At 39.3% G+C, this 7,459-nt stretch overlaps 1 long non-coding RNA gene across 1 annotated transcript; it reads right to left on the bottom strand.

Annotated features, from left to right (window-relative positions):
• Nucleotides 1-533: 533 nt before the first annotated feature.
• LOC129740375 (uncharacterized) lies at nucleotides 534-1,895 on the bottom strand. The gene is made up of 3 exons (XR_008736219.1): nucleotides 1,650-1,895; nucleotides 1,115-1,568; nucleotides 534-1,037 (listed from the first exon to the last, which is right to left on the bottom strand). It is a non-coding gene; the product is annotated as an uncharacterized LOC129740375 (long non-coding RNA).
• Between the last annotated feature and the right edge of the window lie 5,564 nt (nucleotides 1,896-7,459).

Here is a 7,459-nt window from a genome sequence, read left to right as displayed (position 1 = left end):
GAATTCCAAAATCAAAATAGGAGCAACATTCTACACACACACACAACACCTTCAAAATGAGGGGTGTTCAGGTTTTTAATTGCAAAATTGAAAGAAACACGTCAAGTTGATATTGACCTAATTTTGACCGTATTACCCTTTATACGATACTTATCTTTTGGTTGAGTCTGAAGATTTTCTCGAATTTGAATCGCCGTTGAACTTCTGAGAATTGCAGTAGGTACCTACACGGTAAAAATAAAAAACTCGGCCGCAACTTTTTTGTATGCAACCCGGACAAAAAGTGCAGGGACTTAATGTTAAGTTTAATGCATTAAACTCAACTTTAAGTTTAGCGTGTTTAACTCAACGTTAAGTTTAGTGCATTTTACTCAACAGAAAGTGTTTCCTCGTTTTCTCGCCGGTGCGTTAATTTCATTCCGGGGAATCAAATCATGAGATTTTCGAATGGAAATAAATAATTAAGGACTTGAAATGTGGTTAATTAAATGTATTTTAACAAACAAAATTATCAGTACAAATCACGGTAAACATTTGGAGAGCGTCAAACATCGGGTTGGAGCACCGGTGCGATTCCTGAGTCTGATTTTGGCACGAGCGCATCTTGGTTTGGGGGAAATGGTGCCTGTTGGTGCCGGGGGTGGTGCTGTAGGTTGTGGAGGTGCTTGCTGGGGTGCTAGCTTCTGAAGGTAGAGCTCCTGGCCCTGTTCCAGTTGGAAATGTTGAGTTTGTTGCCGGGAGCGTCGAACCGGGTTGGAGCACCAGTGCGATTCTTGGGCCTGGATGTGGCACGAGCGCACTTTGATTAAGGGGAAATGGTGCCTGTTGTGCGACGAATGCTTGAGAGATCGGGGGTGGTGCTGCAGGTTGTGGAGGTGCTTGCTGGGGTACCGGAGATCAACCAATAATGGGACCAACAGCCACTGCCCTTGGTTTGGTGGTTATTTTACATAGAACCGGATGGATTCGTAGTAGGGGGAGCTGAAATGATGCCATTGCTGCTGCGAGCGGTGCTGCTGTTGCTTGCGGATGAGAATCTGGAAGAATCATGTTTAAGGATGTTAGTACAAATTTGAACGTTATCTGAAAGAAATATTTTGAAAAGCAGACTCACCAAATCCGAGGGTCCTTGGTTAGGATTTTGAAATGATTGCTAAACTGGTGGAATGGCTTCTGGCCCACCTGAAGGTTGCTGCCTTTGTTCCAGTTGGAAACGTTGAGCTTGTGGCCGGAAGCGTCGAACCGGGTTGGAGCACCAGTGTGATTTCTGTGCCTTGTCTTGGCACGAGCGCACCTTGGGGTTTAGGGGAAATGGTGCCTGTTGTGCGACGGGTGCTTGAGAGATCGGGGGTGGTACTGCAGGTTGTGGAGGTGCTTGGGGTGCAGGAGTTCAACCAGGAATGGCACCAATAGTGCTGCTCGGTTTGGAAGCATCGGTTGTTGCTGTTGCAGACCCCCTGTGGGAGCTGTACTGAAGCCGACGAAGGTAGTGTTTTTTCACATAGAACCGGATGGAAGCAGCGGGAGCTGAAATGATGCCATTGCTGCTGTTGCTTGCGGTTGAGAATCTGAAAGAATGACAGATAAGAATGTTAGTACAAATTTGAACGATATCTGAAAGATTATACGATTTTGAATAGCAGACTCACCGAATCCGGAGGTTGGTAAAGGATTTTGACCAGGTGATGGGGGTTCTTGGGTAGGATTTTGAGATGGATGCTTAGCTGGTGGAATGGCTCTAGAAGGTAGAATTCCTAGCCGACCTGTAGATATAGATATTTGAAGACTCCGTCCATGCTGTCCAACTGGGTCAGGTGCGTTTGCGTTGCGCGGAAGAATATCATCCTGATCTTCTGCAGATACTTCTCTTGGGAGGAATCCCGTTTCAGTGAAGGCTTATACAGATCGCACAGGGCCCGAAAGATCGCCATATCCATCTCATATCCAGGGGGTAGTCTGGCGCAGATAACTCCGAGCTTTGAAGATGTTATTAAGCTTTTTCAGGCCACAACGTTCTGGTGCATCAACTGAACCATCACTGGGGCTTTCGAGGTCTTGATTGCATTAAAGATTCTTACCCGCAGCGTAATGGAAATGATGACACACCTCAACATGTTATGCTCTCGAATTTCTTGTCACAGCATCTAAACATACTGAATAAGGTTTCTAACTTGAGTTTCATCGACATCGACATTTCACTCGCTTCTTCCGGTAGGGCGAACAGAAGGGGAATTACAGGTTTAAAGAACGCCAAAAACTACTCCGCATCGAACTCGAAATGTTTTGATTGTTCTGTGAATTAAATAATAATTTATACGAGTAAATTTAAATGGGATCATGATGATTTAGGCTCAATTAAGAAGTTCTATTTTAGTTGGAATCATTAGGTAATCATTACTTACTTTGAGCGAACAACGGGAGCTTCGGTAGGCTGCCACAGCTACAGACAAGCACAGTATACTTGCGGTATTAAGGATTTCGGAAACCTTACAGGAAATTGTGGGGCTTGAACAATTCGTTCAGCTGTAGCTCGGTGAAATAGATCTGAAATAAGAACGAAAAAAAATCGATTCAAAATTATTTTCCCTTTGTTCAATTAAAATGTAAGTCTGTACTGTATTCAATTGCTTTTTGCAACCAAGTCATAATTGCTACACACAAATCAATGTAAAACGTTATACGTTTGCAAATTATTTGGTAGAGTCCAAAATAAAAAAAATCTGGGAGCAGTCTGGCACAAACCCTTCTTATCTTTCTGGCATTGATATTGTTCTTCGGCTTCCTCAGGCTACAACGTTCTGGAGCATCAGCTGAACCTTCACTGTGGCCTTCGAAATCTTGGTCTCGTGGAGGAAACTGCAGATTTTTATCCGCTGGGGTAAAAGAAATGATGGCACACCTCAACATGTTATGCTGTCGACTTTCTTGCCACAGCTTTGGAAGAAACTGAATAAAGGACCAGAATAGTTTCGTTATTGAAACCCTATCTCCAGCTAAACATTTCAGGGTGCTATAGAGAGTCCTGGAACATTATGGCGGAAGTTTATAACCTCCAAATGCCTCGTTCATACCAGCCAAAAGTGCCGGTTATTTTCGATGAGCAAGATAACCGGCACTTTTCAGATGTCGAAGATGAATTATCACCATTCGGAAGAGTCGGGATGAATAAGCACGCTTAAAATCCCTTGTTAAAAATAAAAAAAAAGTCCGGAAGTTACTTCCACAACCCAAAAAAAAAAAAAATGATAAACTTACCTGCAACCTGCTTCCAACTGTCCGGATCCATCTGTTCTAGCAGGCCATCTATTTTTGTCGCAGAAAACTGACAAACACTCCGATGAACACAGAAAAAAACGCGACTTTTCACCAATAGCTTTTCGGAAAACAATTTTTCACATTCGCCAGGAAAAAAACACGCGGACAAGTGACAAGTCCAAAAGTACTCACGCTGAAAGTTTTTTAAGGAAAAACTTTTGAGATGCATACTAAATCAGGAACGAAAACTATGTAAACAAAAGAAAATTCCAAAAAACTCTCGGGTGAGTAAAAATAACTTGCTCGGTACGTTTCTGACAGTTTGCGTGTAAACTTTGTTGAAGTTGAAGATGCCGCTACTGGTTTCAATTTCATTGTGTGAAATAAATTCTTCTTGATTTCACCATGTCTTGCCTTGATAGATATTTTCTTAACTATCGTAGCTTAAATTCTCCATCAATAAGAGAAAAAAATACACCATTAACAGCTTCGAAAAATTTGATGTCAAAAATTTGCGTCTGCTTCTTTTCAGGGCCAGCCTACTTCTCAAAAGCGATTATTTATCACATATAAGAGCAAGTTCACTGGTGTTGGGAAAAAGTGGTAGAAATTTTGACATTTTGAAAATTTTACCATTTTAAAATGTTTTCAAGATCTTGGGGCGTTGTATTTTTTTAACAACACTGTTTCTATTTCAGCCGTATGTGATAGAATTAATGCTATTTTTGCATCACAGCATGCGAAAATACAACACGTGTTGTAAAAAAAACTAGAAGGCCACAGATCTTGAAAATGTTTTTGCATGGCAAAATTTTCAAAATGTGCCGTAAGTGTCAAAATTTCTACCACTTTCTCCCAAAACCAGTGTACTTGCTCTAATGAACAAAGTTATTGGTTCATGATTCAAATGTTAAGCTTTAAAAATCGTAGGTTCTAGATTCAAGATTTGAAAATAAAGAGTTGAAGGATTTAAAAGCGTGAGTTCGAAGTCGAAGTCCCTTATGTTGCATGCAAGGGTGGATACCCAAGTAACAATTTTAACTTTATTATCGTCAGCAGAATTTCGTTTGGACTATAGCATTAATCTTCATAAAAAGCTAAAGCGCATTCTATAACATCACCTGGACTCTAATAAAGCCAAAATCAGGCTATTTGGCCCTACCCCAGAAACGTCATCAAGACATATCATTGTTGGTCATCAATGTTGGTCACCAAAGCTTTTAAAAAGCTATTATTAAACATGTTAGAAATTTTTGTTTTTTTCGATTCTGTGAGTTCTCGGAGTTTTTTTTTTATTTTTTCCAGCAACCACAATGGTTGATGAATGATGATTGCATTATTCAGATATGATCTGGTAAAATTAAGAGAAAATTAAGAGAATTGTAAGATAGCAATATTCGACTTCATCTCGTTAAGCCCTTTCACCCAATACTAATTCGAGTTTCATGTCATTTTAAGTCATTTACTAGATTTTAAAGTTAAGCGAAAGCTGTTATCTTGGATTTCAAGATGGGGTCAGATAGCGAAATTCAACTTCTACCGGTTGATCTCATTCAACTTATACCTCTATAATATGGGTTTTATGCGATTTTCAGTCATTTACAGTATTTTCAAGTTGAGTGGTCATCTTGGATTTAAGATGGCGACGGGCAATGAAATTTGACTTTTACTCGTTTATTACTTTCACCTGATAACCATATTGTGAAGGTTTCGTGATATTTTCAGTAATTTACAGCTTTGAAAATAAAAGCGGAAGCCGCCATCTTGAATTAACGATGGCGTCAAGCAACAATTTTTTCCCTACTATTTGGGCCCTTTCACTCAATACTCATATTGTAAAGATATTCATACCACATCCGGTGCTTTCAAGTTTTCAAAGAAGTATTTTTTTTAAATTTTAACTCAAAACCAACACGCATAACTTACCGAAAATGTGTAAAAATGGGAGTTCCAATTCAAATATGTGCTATCTAATCTGAGCGTGTCCTGACATCTTGATCGAGAACTGTCACTAAGTTTTATGGCGGTTTAATAATCATGCACTGAGTGCTATTATAGAACATGCAAAAGAAAGCTTGGAACAAACTTCTAAGTTTGTATTTTATTATAGTTTAAAAAAAGCATTCATAAATCTTTCAAAATAACTCAAACAGTATGTTTAATAAAAGTTTTATTAGCGTTTTCAAAACCATCTGTAAACATATGGTCGAAAAAAAAAATATGCGCATTCTGCATTACCATAATAAAACCGGCATAAAACGAAGTGCATAAAAAATGCCATAATTAAACCATAATAAAACTTCCTAATGCTAGTTGGCTTAATCTGTGTTACTTGGGTAAGGAGCCTAGCCATAATGACTCGAATCAAGAATTTCTTTCCTCGGATTGATTCAGACAGAGTCAGTTTTTTTTCAAGGCCTTAATTCTTAAAACAATACGGTACACAACTGTTGTGCTATCGCTGTTGTAAAATTTTATTTGGTACTATCCCATTCCAAAAATAACCCTTTCTTGGCCAATTGACGACTAACGACGATTCCCGATAGCCGAGCTGAAAGTGTTATTTTACCTCTGGGGAAACTTACCTATCCCTGTGTTGTTCTATTCTTTTTTCCAGTATGAGCATCAGAATGATTTTTATTAAAGCTAGACCTCACCCAACCGATTTGAGTAGCAGCAGCAGCAGCAGCAGCATTGGAATGAAGGCCGAACAGATAAATAAATGTTAATCTCAGTCTTCGGGACCCACCCAGGTGTGAAACGTGGCAGGAACTGAACCGTGATTAGAGTTCGAAGGTGTACTCATTGATGGGATAATGACAGCAGTTTTGTTAGGGTCGGTCCAGATTAGAGCGAAATGGCTTCAAGGAAATTGTTATGCCGAACAAGAGGTCGTTCAGATTAACTGTAGGGCTAGCTTGGGGTAAAAATGGTTGTAAGAAACAAAATTGAACCATGTTCCGAGGATAAGCGATTTGTTTATGGGCAGATTGCTTGATCCTGATTGACTAACAAACTTCCCTGCATCCAAAAAAGGGTGCAGATATGAATCAATTTTTCCAAAAGAAAGAAAGATCTAAAAATGGAAGCACAGGGAAAATCCAAATCCGGTAAATCAATCAACGGAAGCGCTTTGATTTAAGCTCGAAAGTAACAACCGACTCACTGAAAAGCTGCTGCTGCATCAGAAGAACGCTGCACATCCAAAAAGGGGTGAAAATCTATCACCAATCCGAATCTGATTGAAAAGTTATGTACACAAATCCGTCCGTCTCTCGGTTTCCTCCCACATTTCGAACATGTAGCTGCTGCGAAGTCGCTTCATCGTATCGGAAAACAGACAAATCTCCAGCTAAATTCCTGCTTTCAGATCGTGGTATTATTTTTTTTCTTTCTTCATACAATGTCGATTGGGAAATTTCTTCCTAAAATGATGTTGGACGTAAGGAAGATACATCGTGTGGGTAGTAAGATTGTGTATACACGTTTTTTTTTTTCAATTATAAATGGACCGGAACTTTTGATGGTCATCGAAAAAGTAACGAATGTTTTGAAGTTCGAGCACTCGAAGACATCCAATCCCGATATAGTGCTCATCAAATGACGAGTGGTTTTTTTTTCAGTGAGCACTAGCGAAGAAAGAATTTGATAATGACTATAAAACATTTAACAGGTTTAACAATAAAGATTTTAAGTCAATTATCAACTTTCTCAGTTTTGCAATCATATCCGCCAACCAAAATGTCATGGAAATTTTGTCCTCAATAACATTTCTGCCTAGCGAATGACATTGGTTCGTTCGGTTCTACGAATGTCGCAATGAAATACGTAGATTTTGGTAGGTGTGAATGTCATTAAAAAATGTCACATATGTCCCTGTCATGAAGTTCATTGATCACAAAAAATTAAATAAGATACCCGTCCACAAAGCAGGTATTAATAAGTTGCCTTATTTTTGGAAAGCGAAATCCTGTTGCCGACTTGTTATATAAAATTTGGAACCTGTAATCGATTGGCCGTCCTCTAACCCTCCTGTGTTGAAATGGACGACCCCTTTCGCCGATCCATTCCGCGAAATTTGATAACTGCAATCGATTATCCGTCTCTCAAAACTCCCGTGTGCAAATTTTCATCTCAATCCAATGTACGATAATGCCAGTATCACTAAAACAGTATTTGTGTTGTATGAACCTCCGGCTTTTTA

The sequence above is a fragment of the Uranotaenia lowii genome, chromosome 1, assembly GCF_029784155.1.
Source record: "Uranotaenia lowii strain MFRU-FL chromosome 1, ASM2978415v1, whole genome shotgun sequence".
Taxonomy (NCBI): Eukaryota; Metazoa; Arthropoda; class Insecta; order Diptera; family Culicidae; genus Uranotaenia; species Uranotaenia lowii.
Note: the sequence above shows the minus strand (reverse complement) of the source record. Positions and strands in the feature narration are given on the sequence as shown.